This window comes from Oncorhynchus mykiss, chromosome 23 (genome assembly GCF_057628025.1).
Source record: "Oncorhynchus mykiss isolate SJ-2025 chromosome 23, ASM5762802v1, whole genome shotgun sequence".
NCBI classification, from domain to species: domain Eukaryota; kingdom Metazoa; phylum Chordata; class Actinopteri; order Salmoniformes; family Salmonidae; genus Oncorhynchus; species Oncorhynchus mykiss.
The window spans coordinates 22,066,526-22,083,919 of NC_143044.1; the positions used below are offsets into that span (position 1 = coordinate 22,066,526).

The window sequence follows — 17,394 nt, forward strand, 5'->3', positions numbered from 1 at the left end:
GACTGTTCTAAGAATTCTTGAATTAGATATGTCCGATTTATCTGTGCATCTATTTCAAAATGCCATGATTGTAGTACAAATGCTCCTGTGGATGGTGCAATGGTGTACTTAATGGACTGTAATCCATGCAAACAGCAATGTCATACTGGTGGACATTTCAAGTTCCAGTGGTTACAAACTTCTGCTTTTTTGTTTCATTTTAGGATTACAATACACTGCTTATTTTTAAATCCAATGAGAGTGAGAATCTACTTAGATTCCATCAACTCTTCCTTCTATTCTAACAAGCAAGAAACAAAAACAAAACTACAGTAGATGCCTCCTCAGGTGTTGCTCAGCCACAAAGTGAAAGAGTTGGTGTGGTGTTGGTTGACTGGTAATGAGGGATCATGCTGTCTTCCATGCTGGGGTAAGAGACAGACAGCCAGGAGCTCCACTCTGCTATCTTCTATCTGCTCTCACCACCATGTCTTCCAACAGCCGAGGAGCACTTTGGCAAAACAAAAGAGTCTAGTCAGCATCTCACCCCCCCCCCCCCCCCCCCCCCCCCCCCCCCCCCCCCCCCAGTTACCCGCACCTTGAATCTGACTATCACAACCCAGTCCTGACAACCCAACCCTGTTCAAAGTCACATCCCTGAAATGAGACTAGACTATCTAACAATTTATCCAAACAAGGGAACCACTGCCAGAGTTCTTATCAAGTTGAACTCCCCAGACACCTGTATGAGACTATGTTCTCCTGACACTCAGCATGGTTCAAATCTGATTTCTAATCAGTGTTTGATCCCAAGTTCAATGTTAAAGCCTCTGTTATATACCTTACTGTCAAAGCACTTGTTGTCAAGCAAAAGTAATCAGTGGGCAACATGTGTTACCACCCAGAGTTCTAATGGTGGAATAATGATGAGTTAGCGGTTGTGGGGAAGAGGTCATGGCTGCGTTCACTGCTATGGAGTTGTCCTAGGCAAGCAGGAACCAAACCGTTTTGAACAGACTAATATTATCACATTGGGTATATAGTATTTATTGCAGGGATATAATCTTGGGGTCCAAGAAGGATCATCGATGTATTGGTACAGTGCTGAGAATAAAGGATATGAGTATATGTCATCAGTTGTCAAACAGTTCTGTTAGCATCTCCTTTTTATTTCAGTTCCTGACAACTTGTTAAAGAGAAGCCTTTAAAAAAAGACATATGGTAGAAAATACAGTGTTAAGGGCCAGTGTTGGAGGGGTACAGGGGTGAAGGGGAGGTGTTGAAGTAACACTGAATTATGTACAAGAGGCTATGCTGCACTGGGTAATAGTGAGGCTAAACAGGCCTATGAGTGAATATAGACTACATTCTGTAACAGACTATTAGCAGATTTCTACATAATAGGATGCCTGTTGATTAGGGTGTGGGGGACTGTGTCATAAGGTTATGATAAGTGGATGAATGAAGGGTCAGTGTGGTTAATGGGTGCTGACTGGAAGTAAATTAAGTAACTGGCTATACAGAACAAATGGTTCAATAAGGAACATTATAGCTGAGCAGCAATTGGCCCAGATCGCAACAAGGCTGTGTTTATATTGCTGGACAGAGCAGTAAACCGGGGGAGTGAGCTACCGACTGCTCAACATGTCTGGGCGTAACCCTGTCTGTACATTGTAGAGCTTGCACCCTGAGGCACTACTGAGCATGCTCACGAGTGTCAGACAGAAACTGTTCAGACGCTCACTCTATCTGCCTGCCACTGTAACTGTAGCTAGTTCGGACATGAAGGAACAAAAGGCAGACGGGCCGTCTCAGAGTGATGACCTGGGGATATAGTTAGTATTTCAGAAAGGAATATAGTAACAAATTAAACGGAAAACACACAGGCAAAAAACACACAGGCACACAGAGTAAACACTCAGTACATACATGCTCACATAAATAAATAAGTTAAATGTGCTACTTCCCCATTGCAACTGTACCATGTGTACCTTCAGACTAGCGCCCCTGAGTGAGCCCAAGTAAGGCGACAATAACATTGGCAGAAAAGGAGCTAGTATAACAGCCTGTGTCTCTGATTGCCATGAGTCACTCCAGCCTTTGTGTGGCGGCTTTCAGTGGCTTGTAAACAGATATTCATCCGACGTGCATCACGTGCGCCCTGTGGCTCCTGCAGGTCGGTGTGTGTCGCTCCAGACTGTCGCTCTACGCTCTGTTGATCTTGACACACTATTGTCGACAAGCATTCAACACAATAAAAGCAATTTTTTATTACATGTAATATTAGTTTGGGGATTTATACAAAAAGGTATATGATGCAAATGAATGTAGCTAAGTAAGCAGTTAACTGATAGAAGTTGGTAATTTGGTGAGTGTCCATTGCAAGGAAGGAGAGGGGCAAGGAAGGGTAGAAACTAAGCTGTACAGAAATCTCAGAGACATACAGTACATAATTATGGAAGTACCACAACTTCCTGCATTTTCGCTGAGTCACCAGAGTTGTTAGAGGGAACACAGACAGATGTAATCATGTAAAAAGAAAACTGTGTTATGCCAAAGATACATTGTCTTGACAACTAGCATTTTCTTCATCATCCTGACCATAAAGTATAATGAGAGTAACAAAAAAAGTCACAAATTCTCTTGAATCCCCAATTATACGGCAACACTAATAACCTAATACCATATTCAAGAAACATGAGAAACATCAGTTTAAAAAGCTGTGTAGAAGCATCTCAATTGAATCAAAATTAACACGTACTGAATAAGGCAACCACACAGTATTTTATTGGGCAATTGTGCTTGTTCATCACCCTCTGTGACGTTATGTGGAGCCAGGTGTATCCAGGGTATGTTCTGTCTGAAAGTTCACTGATTGATTAACATTCTGAGGCCTGACCAATGACAACACCCAAAATCCTACGTGATAATGTTGTATTGCCTTACCCGATAAACCCGTTTTGATTCAATTCTGGACTTTGGCCATAAACATTGAAACATGTCATGACACAAATTAGCCATAAAACAGTCCTAATAAGAATGAACTTAGGCTATAAAACATCAGTTATACCTGGTGATAGCTGTGAGTCTATTGTATAAGGCTGTCTTCAGCATCATATCATAGACAAACTGTATAGGAGTCGGGCATTACCAGGTGCCTGATAAGACACTCTACTCTGCTGTACTGGAGATAACCCATTTATAGCCTGGGATAGATAGATAACTGCTTACCCCACATTATACTAGAGCCAGCTGTGGCTGTCCCTACCTCACCCAATCACAACCTTGGTCATGACCCAATCTCACCCCCTGGGGAACCCCTGTCCATGACCTCAACTACCCTTGTCTACCACTGTCAGATTCACTTTTAACACCCTATCTAATTCACCCTGAATCAGACTAACCCTTTTCATGACTTAAAGACACATTTTGTGACCACAGATAACCCCAGTTGCTGACCTTCATGACCTCAAACACCCCAGTGTGCAGCTTGTGACAGAAGATGACAGTATCTTCATTGGAAGAGTGTTTATTTTGAGTAATTTGAGTGGACATGGGATCACTAATCATTCTGTTTCAAAGACTTCAAAGGACTTCAGAACTGAGCTCAAAGTCAAGAGTGATTCCCTGTCAACTACAGAAGACTTTAGCCTTTAGACACCATTCATGAGGAAAATGTATTTGCCCTTTTGGCACTTCAGGGGGAATTTATGCTTCTTCCAATTATTTAAAACATTTATATTTGTCCATATAAAACAAAAAACTCAAGTCAGACAACGTCCTTAGTTTCAAATCATTTATTGTTGTTATGTCAAAGGTACAGAACCATTTTGAGACATCGAGGACTAAACTTCAACAAATCGCCCTTAACAAGGAATCACAACTGCAATTAGGAAAACCCAGCAGAGCTTAGCATGATCTCCTGTCTCCAGCTATTCCCCTCCCTCTCTTGACAAGTCATTAACAGGCAGCCTCGTAGTATTTGAGCCTCAGGCAATGCCTTTCAAAGACAAAAGTCTGCAAAGAGGCTCTCTTTTTAACACAAAAACAGCTTTAGAGCCATTTAACAGACCCATGTCATCACTTGGGAGCTATGAGGTGCTTTGTCCAAAAACGCCCTCCTGCTTTAACAGTAGAGTAATTGTTTGCCAGGTGTTCTAGCGGGAGGAAATATAAACAGAATACAGCTAATTGACAGGGTCCCCAGAGTGTCAGGAAAGGACAAGTTATGAAGAGCCACATGACACGATCACACAGGAAATAACAAACAAAAACACCAACCTGTAAAAAATATAAGGCCATGTTTATGTGACCCCCATTCAAACAGCCCCTTATTTATAACTTATTTGCAGGTATACCGCTATTATACCACAGGAGGTTGGTGGCACCTTAATTGGGGAGGACGGGCTTGTGGTAGCGGCAGAAGCGGAATTAGTGGAATGGTGTCAAAAACATCAAACGTGTTTGATGCCATTCCATTCGCTCCCTTCCAGCCATTATTATGAGCTGTCCTCCCCTCAGCAGCCTCCACTGTATTATACATATCAGTGGGTAACTGGCAAATTGGGAGGGTCGGGGGATGTTCTTAAACCATGGGGGCTGTTTTGTATTTCAAATTAGGGAGGTGTTAAACAATAGAAGTGTTGATGAATTTACTTACAAAAAGCAGGGACCATTCACACATAACTAATACCTGTATTTTGGTTACAGGGTCTGTCTTATTTTACTAGGCAAGCCAGGTAAGAACAAATTCTTATTTACAATGATGGCCTAGGAACAGTGTCATTCTGCCCCTGAACAAGGCAGTTAACCCAGAGTTTTACCTTGTCAGCTTGGGGATTCGATCTAGCAACCTTTCGGTTACTAGTCCAACGCTCTAACCACTAAACTACCTGCCACCCCATGACTAGGTCTTTAGGTGGATTTTAATTGACCATGTTTTTGTACATCCTACGCCTTTCAGATCTATGAAAAATCTGGCATGGTACATTTTTGGGATTTTGGTCTATGTATGGAAGGGATATATACAGTCCATCATATTACATATAGGATAAAGGCAATAAGTACAGTAAACCAGGGAATACATTAAAAAAAAGTGTTTTAAAAATATAGAATTTAGGTATTTGATTTCAATGCTTTGGGGTCCTCTGAGTGGATCCTTTCAATCAAATATTTTTCTAAACCAAAATTCACTTGTCAATGAATGATATCATATCCTTGTGATACCCAGACATGATCTGTTTTTATAAGGCCTGAAAAGTGAAATGTACATACAGTAATACATATTATAGTTCAAACTAAATTATTGGGTTCCCACCTGCCAAGGTACAGTATGAGACAGGCTGAGCCGGTGGGATCTAACTAAGAAGTCTGGCTTCTGTCTCAGTGTCCTCACAAGATCATTTCAAACAGAGTAGTTCATCTCACCTCTGTCTCATCCATCTCAATCTAAAGTGGAAGAGAGAAATAAGGGCAAATAAATAGATGATAGACACATTGTTTCCAGGGGTAAATAAATACTGTAAACAGAAAATCCAACCTTGATATCATTATCCTATAAAAAAGGCCTTGTGTTGTTTATATGACGCAATAATATGATGTGTTATTTTTCATGTGTAACATGTTTTGATCTAGCTTCACTCAAGTTGGTACTTAATCTCTACTTATACGATAACTATGTCCCACTCTCTACTTTTTGTGTTATTACCAAACAACAATATTTATATAACTAAATCAATCCTTACATTTAGCAGAAAATAGTGTATATAATTCTCATAGATTCTAAACAATATTATTTGCATTACACCATTGAAAAAAAAAATCCAAGTTTATGTGTCATGTATTTTCATGATCCGTTACTGCTTCTTGACTTGCTCATACACCACAGGGTGTTATTTGTTGCTCCCAAGCACCACCTACTATCACCATGCTCTTATTAGCTATTGACAGAAAGTTGTCTGAAAACCCACATCCTCAGTCAAGTATTGTAAACGCGTGTAAACAGAGACTTGAGCAAAACCTCAGATTAGATGGAAAGCACAACCCTTTCATAAAATATAAAAAGAAGCTTGAAGCTTAATCTAAATTTCTTATTTATCTTTTCAAATAAAATAATTGTATTAGTAGAAAGAGGAGGAAGGGAAGCGCTACTAAGGTACACAATAGTACATTTTGGTAGACAGAAGGTGCTCTTTGGTAAAAGGGGTGAATTGGTTATCAAAAAGAAAGGAGGACCAAGACACTCTTCATATAATTGATTAAAATGCCTTTATTAGTACGGCATGTTCAATAGAAACAAAGTTTTTTTTTTATTGAAAAGCTGTTCAAAAGAGGACATTGTATTCCTTTTTTTTGGTACTCCCTGACGAAGGCCATGCAGCCGAAATGCGTCGTTTTTAAAAAACTTTGTTTCTATTGAACATGCCATACTAATAAAGGCATTTTAGAAAATAATTGTATTGCTGAACAGGACAATACATCCTTTCCAGGGCAATTGGGTTTGTATTTTAGATTTAATGTCAGTTCTCTCACTGTATGGGAAAATGTTTACAAAGGGAATACAAGCTATGATTTCAAGTAAAAAGAAAACACCTGGATTTCCATCCCAAAGAGAATCTCCTGTTGGTTTAAAATGTACTTTGACTTTGTTTGAAACACTGGTCAGAGGAGCTGTGGTTGGGTGCTCTGGTTTTAACTGGACCGTGAGGGTTGACCGTGACTAAACAGATAAGGTTGTTGGTAGGAAGGCACGGTCTATGAGGATGAAACCTGAGATGGCTATTCACTGTGCCACAAACACTGGTGGGCCACCACACTCTGCTCAGAGACCTAAGACATTTTGGGTTTGTTTCAGTCATAGATTGGATTTCCCCCCCCCCTAATTTAGTAGATTGAGGACCAGTGAGTAGGAGTGCATTTAAATCATGTTCATGCAACCACATTTCAGTGGTCTGGATTGAAGTGTAATTTAGTTAAAACACAGGCTTATCTATGTCTGTGAAACCGTCCCTTCAAGTTTGAGGGAAATACACTACTGCTTTACATTTTAGATTAGCAGTTTTGCAACTCGTGATCTATTCCTTACTGCGCTAATCTTATAGAGTAAAACACAGAAATACATGAGCATTCGTGTTGCTGTTTCCTGTGTTCATTACAAAGCATCCAGAAAGATGCTGCAGCACACAATAATAATGTCAAGTCCCACATAGACACGCTTAAAATGGCCGGCCCAAAGTGAAAAATAGCAACATTACTTAGTGTGTGTCATAGACAGAGAGTAGTCCCATTCACTGCCACGTAACCCCAACTGACGACAGGCTCTCCTACACAAGACACATTTATCAGGGCGCCTAAACACATTGCAGGTGGACGTTATGATTAAAGAGGCCTTAAAAAGTCAACAATAAATTAAAAAACTCCATTTATAACCCAATGTGTCGCTATACACTGCAAAAATTAGAACACAGAGATTTAGAGTTTTAAACGTGTTTTCAGTGTGCTGTTTATCATCCTGCCATGGAAAGAGGGATTTGTATACTTTAAAATGGATGTCAGAGACATTTTCCACAACAAGAGCAGTCATTCATCATGACCACATTCCTCAGGACAGAGAAAGTGTCATGAATTATTTATTGTACAGACACTATATCACAAAGATTGATTAACGACTAGAGAGCTTTGTCGTCCAGTTTGATACAATGCATCTTATAATTTAGCATGTTAGAGACCTACTTTTCACACTGATGTATTAACTGGTTCAGGATCGAAGGTGACGACAACATTTTCTGCACTGAATTAAGTCATTGGAAGGGCTGCCTTTCACAGAAAACCCCCTTTCAACAACACCCCCTCCACACTGATTATTAATCTGCATGCTTCCCATGCTTCCGAAACAGTTCAGAACAGTTTGTGCATATATTCTGACGACATTTTGTGAAGATTTTGTTAGGTTTGGTCTTCGGCAAGGGTTTTTCCAGTTTGTGCACAAGCTGGAGGCAAGCCAAATTCAGTAGCCGAAGTCTACACCCCTTCGTCGATGATTGGTCAACAGTAGCGATTCTTCAATTAAGTGTTTGTTGTCATTCAAAAGAGAGACAAATCCTTTTCATGCAAAATGTTTCACTTGCAAAATGTGTCAATTGTAAAAATGCCCAACTAAGATCCCTTCGACAATTTTTTTTCGAAATTAATGACCGATTTTTCGAGTTATCTTACATTCATTTGGACTATTATGAAGAAATGTATACTGGTGTATTCAAGTGAATGTATTTTAAGGGAGTATGCAAGCATACTCGCTCAGTGCACCTATGTTCAGCTAGGTGCCAGCTGGACCAAAACATGTGGAAGGCTTTAACACAGGGGCCCCCTGGGTTGTGTCCTCAACCCCCGGCCACCCACGACTACACCAACTCCATCATCAAGTTTGTTGACGACACCACGGTTGTAGGCCTGATAACCAACAACGACGAGTCAGCCTATAGGGAGGAGGTAAATTAACTGGCATTGTGGTGCTAGGACAACAACCTCTCCCTCAATGTCAGCTAAACAAAGGAGTTGATTGTTGACTTCATAAAGCAGAGGAGGGAACATGCCCCAATCCACATCAATGGGACTGCAGTAGAGAGAGTCAGCAGTTTTAAGTTCCTCAGCGTCCACATCATCAGGGTATTGTCATGGACCAGCAACATCACCACTCTTGTCAAAAGGGCGCAAAAGCATCATGTGTGCCAAGGTGCTGAGAGTCATTGCAGGTGGTCAGTCCAGTTCAAGTGCTCAGCAGTCTGATGGCATGTATATAGAAACTCTCTTTGAGCCTGTTGGTATCAGACCTCATGCTCTGATACCGTCTGCCCGACGATAAGGGAGTGAACAGCTTATGGCTGTGGTGTGTGGGGTCCTTGATGATACTGCTGGCCTTCCCCAGGCACCGTTTTGAGAAGATGTCCTGGATGGGTGGAAGCACGGTCCCAGTGATGTACTGAGCCATCTTCACCAGAATGTCAAGAGTGTGCAAAGCTGCCATCAAGGCAATGGGTGGTTACTTTGAAGAATCTAAAATCTTTATTTATTTATTTTTAACACTTTTTTGGTTTCTACATGATTCCATCTGTGTTATTTCATTGTATTGATGCATTATTCTGCAATGTAGAAAATTGTCAAAATAAAGAAAAACTACTGAAGGAGAAGGTGTGTCCAAACTTTTGACTGGTACACACACACACACACACACACACACACACACACACACGACAAATGCTGCTACCAGACTCTTATTATTATTGCTAAATACTGCACAATTTAAACACTTGCATCCCAATCCCCCTTTCACCAAAACAGGTATAAATATTGGATTATAAATTGTGCCTTTCTGTATTATACTTATGCTACAATGTTGATGTATATTCTACTGAGGCATTTACTTCATGTTTGTATTCTTATCTTTTATTATTTCTTATTGTTGTTGCATTGTCGAGAAGGAACCGGCAAGTGAGCATTTAGTTGGACGCCGTATGCTATATATATCCCATACATACGACTAAAATGTGAAACTTCATAAAAAATCTACTAGAGGAAAATATTCATATATAATATAAAATATGAATAACCTTAGAAATACATGATCAGATATTATCTAATTAAATAATGACTATACCACACAATTGATCCAATTTCTAAACACACGTTGTTGTATGAAAGACCAGCAAAGGGAGAGAGAGAGAGAATGAGAGCAGATGGTAAAACAAAAGGTTTTAGGTGATTCACTCATCTTTTGTTTCGCTATCTTTGATCAAATGAAGAGAAACCCACCCACAACAATAAAAGCAAACCACACTTTGCAAGCTCCCTCTCTTCATCAAAAACACAGTGTTTTTATCTAAAGCATCTCTCATTACAACAACAAAAAGTGTGCATTATTTAAATTGTTCTAAGAACCACCAGTTAACCTTCCAGAAAAGATGCACCACAAAAAAAGTGATTTGCATGCACTCACACACGCTTGTCATAATAAGCCACGAAAAACAACCAGTCTAACAGCAGTGTTTAACTGCCTGAAATGCACATTTTCTCAGGCCGATTTCTGCCCAATGACCATTTTATGGCTTTGAAAGCAGTTACAGTACATTGACTAGGAACTGTTGTGACCCTGTTTCCAAAACAGGGTCACATATAGCAGATTCACTCTACAGTATAACAAGGTCACTAACAATGTCACTGGCCCATCTTTGAAGTGTACACTCTCTTTCTGTCTTGTTATTTAGCCCGACAGACAGATGTGGTGAGTGAGACAACGTATAGGAGCACAGCATTGACACCAGCACCCAGGCTAAGAGATCATGGCAGCCAGTACTTTGTTCACTCTGCTATGGATGACAGCTATTGATCATCCATGGCTACTTAATGGATAAGCTCCACTTAAGTGAATTAATCTCGAAGAGAAAGAGGGGAAAAACCCAGACATGCTTCCATCCATTATGTGGTTGGGATGGTTTGCGGGGTGATTAGTAAATGTCTCCTGTACATTGTCTGAACGACTCACACATGCGGCAGGCCAACTCAGAGTGGCTTTGCGGGGGCAGGCAGGAGGTTGACTAAACTTGCAAACATTTTTTAATCACACACTGATCTGAACATTTCTCTTTGAGGTTTCAGGTCTCCGTTCATCATTAACAGGTGTAGTTACTTTACCCTACATGCCCTGCAGGAGAGAGTGACCGTTCCGCCACTATACTTCTCTCCGATCTTCTCCTCTTCTTTTCTCCAACACACGTTGTAAACAGACACTGAAACAAGAGGACAGAAACTCAAATTAGCCCTATGTCTGTATTTACTGAACGCAAAGTGCTATTGGAATTAGTCAGACACAAAGGTGATTCACTGAAGGTCAATAACTTTGTGGAGCTGAATTTGAGGTGTAAATTACATGGCTAAGGCAGTCTGGGAGATTGTCAGTTGGGAGTGTGTCAGAGAAAAGCCATCGCATGGGCATTAATCAAATACATGTCAGAATGAAGATAATGTAGTGACAGAGATACAATACATATATAGAAAATAGCATTTGTTTTTACAAAGCAATTCCGGTGGACAGTCATCTAAGTATAGGTGTATGTGTGTAAACACACACAGACTATGAGCAAACACACATTTAATTCTGCTTCAACTGACAAAGAAAAACATATACGCGAGGTTCCTGGGTTGTGGTCAGATTCTATTCATTAACAGAGTCACACTGTATTATTTGGGGTTTTGTAGTATACTCAAAAAGAGGACGAGGAAAAACAACAAAACAAACCAATACAATTTTTTTATAAGTTGTACGCCTAAACCATTTAAAAATAGCAACATCAATGTAAACAAAACAGCTTCAAACAGGAAGTGAGATGCTAATATCTGCATTGGTCCAGAACAGCTAAAGAACAAGTCCAAATCCTGTAATGTTTCCATTTTCAACATACCTTTCCTTTGTAAGAAAGCATATAGCAAGTCCTAACATATACACACACATTGATTAACCATGGTGCCCTGTGTCTGTCTATTATTTAGGGCATATTACACCGGGCCCATGTTTTACAAGGATTTCCAATATGAGACTTAGACGTCATATCCCCATCAAAACCATATACAACAGATACAAATTACCAGTGTCCATTTGCAGAGAAACACATTCCCACACACAAGACAGCAGTGAAGATATACAGCAGCAAGCTAAATGAAGAGGTTATAGCTATGCAAATAATGCATATTTCTGATTTGATTTGCAAAATATTACAGTTGGGGTAACAGGAGTTTAAGAAGTATTTCTCACACAGAAATAATCACACACTCCGACTAATGGAAATCTGAGGAGATAAAGAGGCCTGGACAGGTGAATCGAGTGACATGACTAAGCTTTAAAACAAACGCACTGTGGAAATATCTGCCACTCACTAACATTACACTGTACACTAAACTGACAGCCGTCACAATAATGCAGGATACTGTATACACTTTACTCATGACAACAACAACAACAAAAACACTTACAACTAAATGTGTAATGTGCCTTCTTTATGGTCATGAAAGCAGGGAGTCCAGATTCTACGTACACTTTAAACTAATCCAGAAAACTATAACTACCTACAATTAAATTATACCGTGGAGTAATCTAAATATTACAGGAAACCAACACATACAGTAGTCTACATGATAACAATAACACACTTCAACATACTGTACCAACATTATACAGGAAATACACAAACTGTCTAAACTTCATCAAACTACCGGCTAAAGCAAGGAAAAAAATATTGGAAATGTACAACAATTGCCTTAAACTAATTTGTGATGAACTAAGTGTGCGTTTGGATGGTAGATGTCTACTTTAGATTACCATGCATTATTTTGTGAACCAATCATTTCTACCAGTAGTCTGTGTCTCTGGTAAAAAAAATTAATTGAGCCTTAAAATATGTTGCACTTGTTTTTTTGATAGGCATTTGTTGTTGCTGAAAAGGTTAACGATTTTTCCTATCGAAACTGAGTGGGTTGTGAAAGAACATTTCATGAGGCAAATTTCCCCTGAGCGCCTGTAATATTATCACCCCAGCCATCATAGTTTCAGAATGACTTCTGGATGTATTTATATAAAAACAAGTCTAACACAAATAGGTTACAATATTAATGAGCTACTACAGTTTATTACACAATTTCTTAATGAATGCTGATCTTGTCAACTTTTGACTTATTAATAAATACTCAAAGTTAAGGCCTAACAAAAACTTTGAGGCCTTCAAAAAAAATAACAAACACTTCAGTTTTTCATAGAATACAATTAGCTGTTATTCATGAAGAAATATACATTTTTAAAAAAGTAATGATTTAGGTCAACAATTTGTACTGGGTTTGTAAAGTGTGAATTTGTTTCCAAATCAAAGAAACAACTCTTACAGTAAACAGATCATTTGACCCATTTCTTTATTTAACAGCAAACATGACAGCATGCTTGTATTGTAAAAAATACTAAATATAGGGTTTACTGTGCATTTTCACTATCAAAATTAGTCAGATGACACAGAAGAGGTTTTGAGAGCATTTCTTTGATGCGTTCCGTGGTTAAACAGAGGATTTCAGAGCCGTGGGCAGACTTGCCGAGTATTTTCCCACCTTTTTATTTGTCACAGACAGAGACAGAGAAAGAGAAATAAAGAGAGAGAAAGGACCGCTGAATTATGATAAACTTACAGCTTTAAAACATGATACTTAATGGAGTTACTGTACCATATGGAATTCCCACAGAAGAGAGGCTGAGAGAACAAATGGAGGAAAGACAGCAATGTTCTCAAAAAAGCACCACCCATTTTAAGCTGAATCGTGAAGCATGACATTACCATGATCTGTAAAATGATGAAAGCTATATAGACTGAAGTTAAATTTAGGTCTCTTCAAACGATCTTAGAGAGAAGGTTGACATTGGGCACTGGAGACAAAGACCAATCATTCCTACGTAATAACAAACCTCAACGATCAATACTGAAACTCACACAAATAAGAAAAGAATGGGAGTAGATTTACCACAGATTACTTTTCAGAAGGACAACTATAGCCACCGTTGGGATGTAAACAAAAGACAGCTCCTTCCTCCATCTGAAAGCACATTAGCCTCATCTGACATGTACCTCAAATGTAGAAATGACTGAACATAATAGTTTGACTGTAAACTGAAAATAAAATGCAGTTGCCTAAAGGTGAAAACCATGACACCATGGAAGCACAATACGCAATTTCAACAACTTGACACTGGCAAAGCTATGGATTCAAGGACTGAAAGGCCATGAGAAAGTTACATATTTTGCTTTGTATTGCTTGTTTATAAATGATGGGGTAAGTTGTACAAACTCATAAAGGAATGTATACATGTATGTGCCATAAACATGTAGCATTTTCTTTACATAAAAATCGGACAATTCTGGCCATCAGTGAATTAATCTTCTATTTTCTGAACACCGTAGAGTAACAGACTCCACATCAGATGGACTGAGGTGTTCATCATGTGCAGCAGACATTTTGTGCCCGTGTGAAAGCCGTTAAGAGTCTGCAGGCCTCCCACAGTCTAGCTAGGAGCAAACCGAATGTCACACACAACCACAGGTGGGAGTCTTCACACACACACACACACACACACACACACACACACACACACACACACACACACACACACACACACACACACACACACAATAGGCTCCCTCTTTGTTAGCAGGAAATGTGAATTATTATGTGGATTATAATTAATGGATATTTTTGTAGGGGTTGATACATTTTTCGTAAGGGAAAATCAAGTGACATTTTAAAGGGGAAATTACAAACTTCAGAAGCCTTTTTAAACCTCAAATAAACTACACGTTTTAAATGTCCTGCATTGCAGGAACATTCTCCTGCAACGGGGTGATCAAATTAAGATCCTACACGAAAGTGTCCTCAAAATTCTACAGGTAAATGTCTATAGAGGACATTCATTAATTTGTTACATATCATCAACTGTATTCTCTTGTTGTTAGTGATAGACCATATCATTGTAACATAATTCCTCTCATACCATTTGTGTACCAAAATACAGTGAAACTGGAGCACCTAATTTGATAACATTAAGTTTAACAAAATAACAAGCAAGATACCAGGCAGAATTTTACTGTGACATGAACAATATAACCAACTTCCAGGTAGTTCCAAGAATGTGAATTTAACTTTTACATGAACAAAAACAAACCAACTTCCAGGTTAAACAAATTACACCTGAAAACAAAACTGAGAAAGGCTTGTGGTTTTCAGAAAAAGCTCAGACAGATATTTTGTGGAGGATTTGGTATTTCTGGGTGACATTTCAACATCCTATGTGTTTGGTTGGTGCCATCTGTGCATTCAAAACAAGCCCACGCGCACCTTGACTCACTGCTCAGTGCTCAAATCTCCCCTCTTTTGTGGGAGCCTTACACATTCTCTCACACAAACACAATGTCATATTGATGGTTATAAGTTTTGTTGCTTTATTCACACTGCCCTGTATTATTGGTAAATTGATACACATCAGATTCCATGTTGAATGCAGTATTATGATATGGTACATATATACACACTGAAGACTGCCTAACTCTGAAACCTGTTTGAGTAAGTCCAGCTTTAGGGTGTTATAAATAATCATCTCTGAAATGTCTGCCTGGACCATATCTGGACTGTCTAGACAGCGCTGACCTTTGTGTATTCGTTCTTTTAACCTGAAATGCATGAACTGTAATTTGGATGTTTATATTACACTGTACTAGAGATGTATAATTGCTATCAACATGCAAATGCTTAGCCATGTGTATAACGTTTGACTTGACTAACATGACCTTGAAAGGTCAGGGGTCACATATCTCCCCTCAGTTCTCTTTTTAAATGCCACGGCAATAATGCATAAGCCTCTAGATAATGCACTCCAACTCAAATGAACATCAGACACACTAATTAGAAAGGTCAACAATGACATTTAAAAAAAAAATGATGGTATAGTTTGGGAAGGTTATTGTATTGAAGTACATTACAGTACATGACTTTTGTCTGTGTGGATAAAATCAACCCTCACTTATCTGAGTATGTCTTTAATTAAAACAAATATGTTGCTCTGAAGAACATGAATGACCCACTATTGAGCCTCAAAATCTTGTCTGCTTTTATAATATGAGTTTGTTGTGTTTCCTCACGGCCACGTAAGCCTACTCTATACACAGCATGTTTTGTAACAGTGAAACTGGAGCACCTAAGGGTATGTCACATCTCAAACTGCTATGACATGGTCTTCAAAACCGGACCCTGGCTCAATTGTCTTTTTCAGAGGACAACAATTGCAACAATTGCACAGTCAAACAGCATTCAAATTGTTATGTCATGGAAGTCCACTGAAGTTTCACTCCGTTTCAGGTTGGTATATTGTAGGCCTACAATACCTTCTCAGAGAATAGGGTTTCATAGATGCAATCTGCTTCAAATCACCAGTTGTGTCATCTCTTATTTTCACTTGCTGACTGACACAATTTATCTGTCAGATACAGTACCCAAGGACAATATTACAATGTGACTATCAACAGCAACAAAAAACAGACAGTAAGACTAATAAGATGGCTTCATGTTACACACGCGTTACCTTAAATTGTGTTAACTAAAAATATATATACTTTGTTCCTATAAACCTAATGCAAATCTAGCCGAGCTATATGTCATGTGCATCTTTATGATGTGTGAAATAGTTATTACCGCACATCTACATACAAGTGACCATAATAATACTGGAAGATTATAACACCACACAGACAAATAGATGCTGGGAGGTAGGACAATGGGATAGACACATCACAAATAGATGCTGGGAGGTAGGACAATGGGATAGACACATCACAAATAGATGCTGGGGGGTAGGACAATGGGATAGACACATCACAAATAGATGCTGGGAGGTAGGACAATGGGATAGACACATCACAAATAGATTCATCGTGTTATGCTACCTTGTATTATTTCAACCTAAATGCTCAGTGCCTCTGTTGTCATCTTTTCTTAACATCTCCTTTGTCATGAAGACCGATTTTCACAAAGTGATTTCGATGAAGTGGTCTTCTAGTTAGACACAGCTCATTCTAAAGCTCTGCTGTCTATTACTTGGATCCCACAGTCGCTCTACGCTGCACGCTCACACTGACTAGCAATGCCAAAACAATCAGTACAGGTAAGGCACATGTCAAAACACCACTGTCAGGTACTGGATGATGGTCAGAGCTCAATGTGCGAGCGCCCACACACACACACACACACACACACACACACACACACACACACACACACACACACTGTCCACAAAGAGAGACACAGTGCCTAATCAAGGATGTAACTGTTCAATGCCAAAAGGCTCTCATGAAAATAGCAAACCTCATAATTACTACAAATGAGAGAATCCATAGACTGAAATAATTTGTGTATATTTACCAAAACCCCTTGTACTTTCTTCATGCAGAAGGGAACCATTTTGCTTGGTTGGAGAGAGGGAGAGTGTGGCAGAAAATCAAAAGGTATTACTTGATTTATAAAGCAGTAGGTCCTATCTTGCGGATAGAGTCCTTTAAAGTTATGACAACTTTCTCATATTTTTTTTCCAGTGACTGAAAGTGAAAAAGACTTAAAGGATGAGCATCGTGAATTGCCATAACCACAGACTGGAGGTGTTTGACTCAGAAAAGGGCCAGTCACAACTTTCCTTTGACAAAATAGGCTTCTAGCTGTGTACAATTCTCAAGAACTCTAGAGACCAATATAAGACTTTTTTACTGAAGGCAACAAATTCAATTTATGTGACATTTAACACACATCTTTTAACACCCATTTAGTGACTACAGATCTGTGAGAGACCAT

General features: G+C 39.2%; 1 long non-coding RNA gene across 2 annotated transcripts in view; it reads right to left on the reverse strand.

The window, feature by feature from the left end:
- Positions 1-3,761: 3,761 nt before the first annotated feature.
- Positions 3,762-17,394, reverse strand: part of LOC110502582 (uncharacterized) — a 38,068-nt gene continuing 24,435 nt past the window's right edge. Inside the window, exons 2-3 of one of the 2 annotated variants that reach the window (XR_002470352.3) lie at positions 10,666-10,760; positions 3,762-5,427 (exon numbers count right to left, since the gene is read on the reverse strand). This is a non-coding gene — a long non-coding RNA (uncharacterized LOC110502582). Of the gene's footprint in view, positions 5,428-9,407; positions 10,761-17,394 lie in introns of those variants that run through there. The other variant, XR_016491002.1, reaches the window with a different exon arrangement.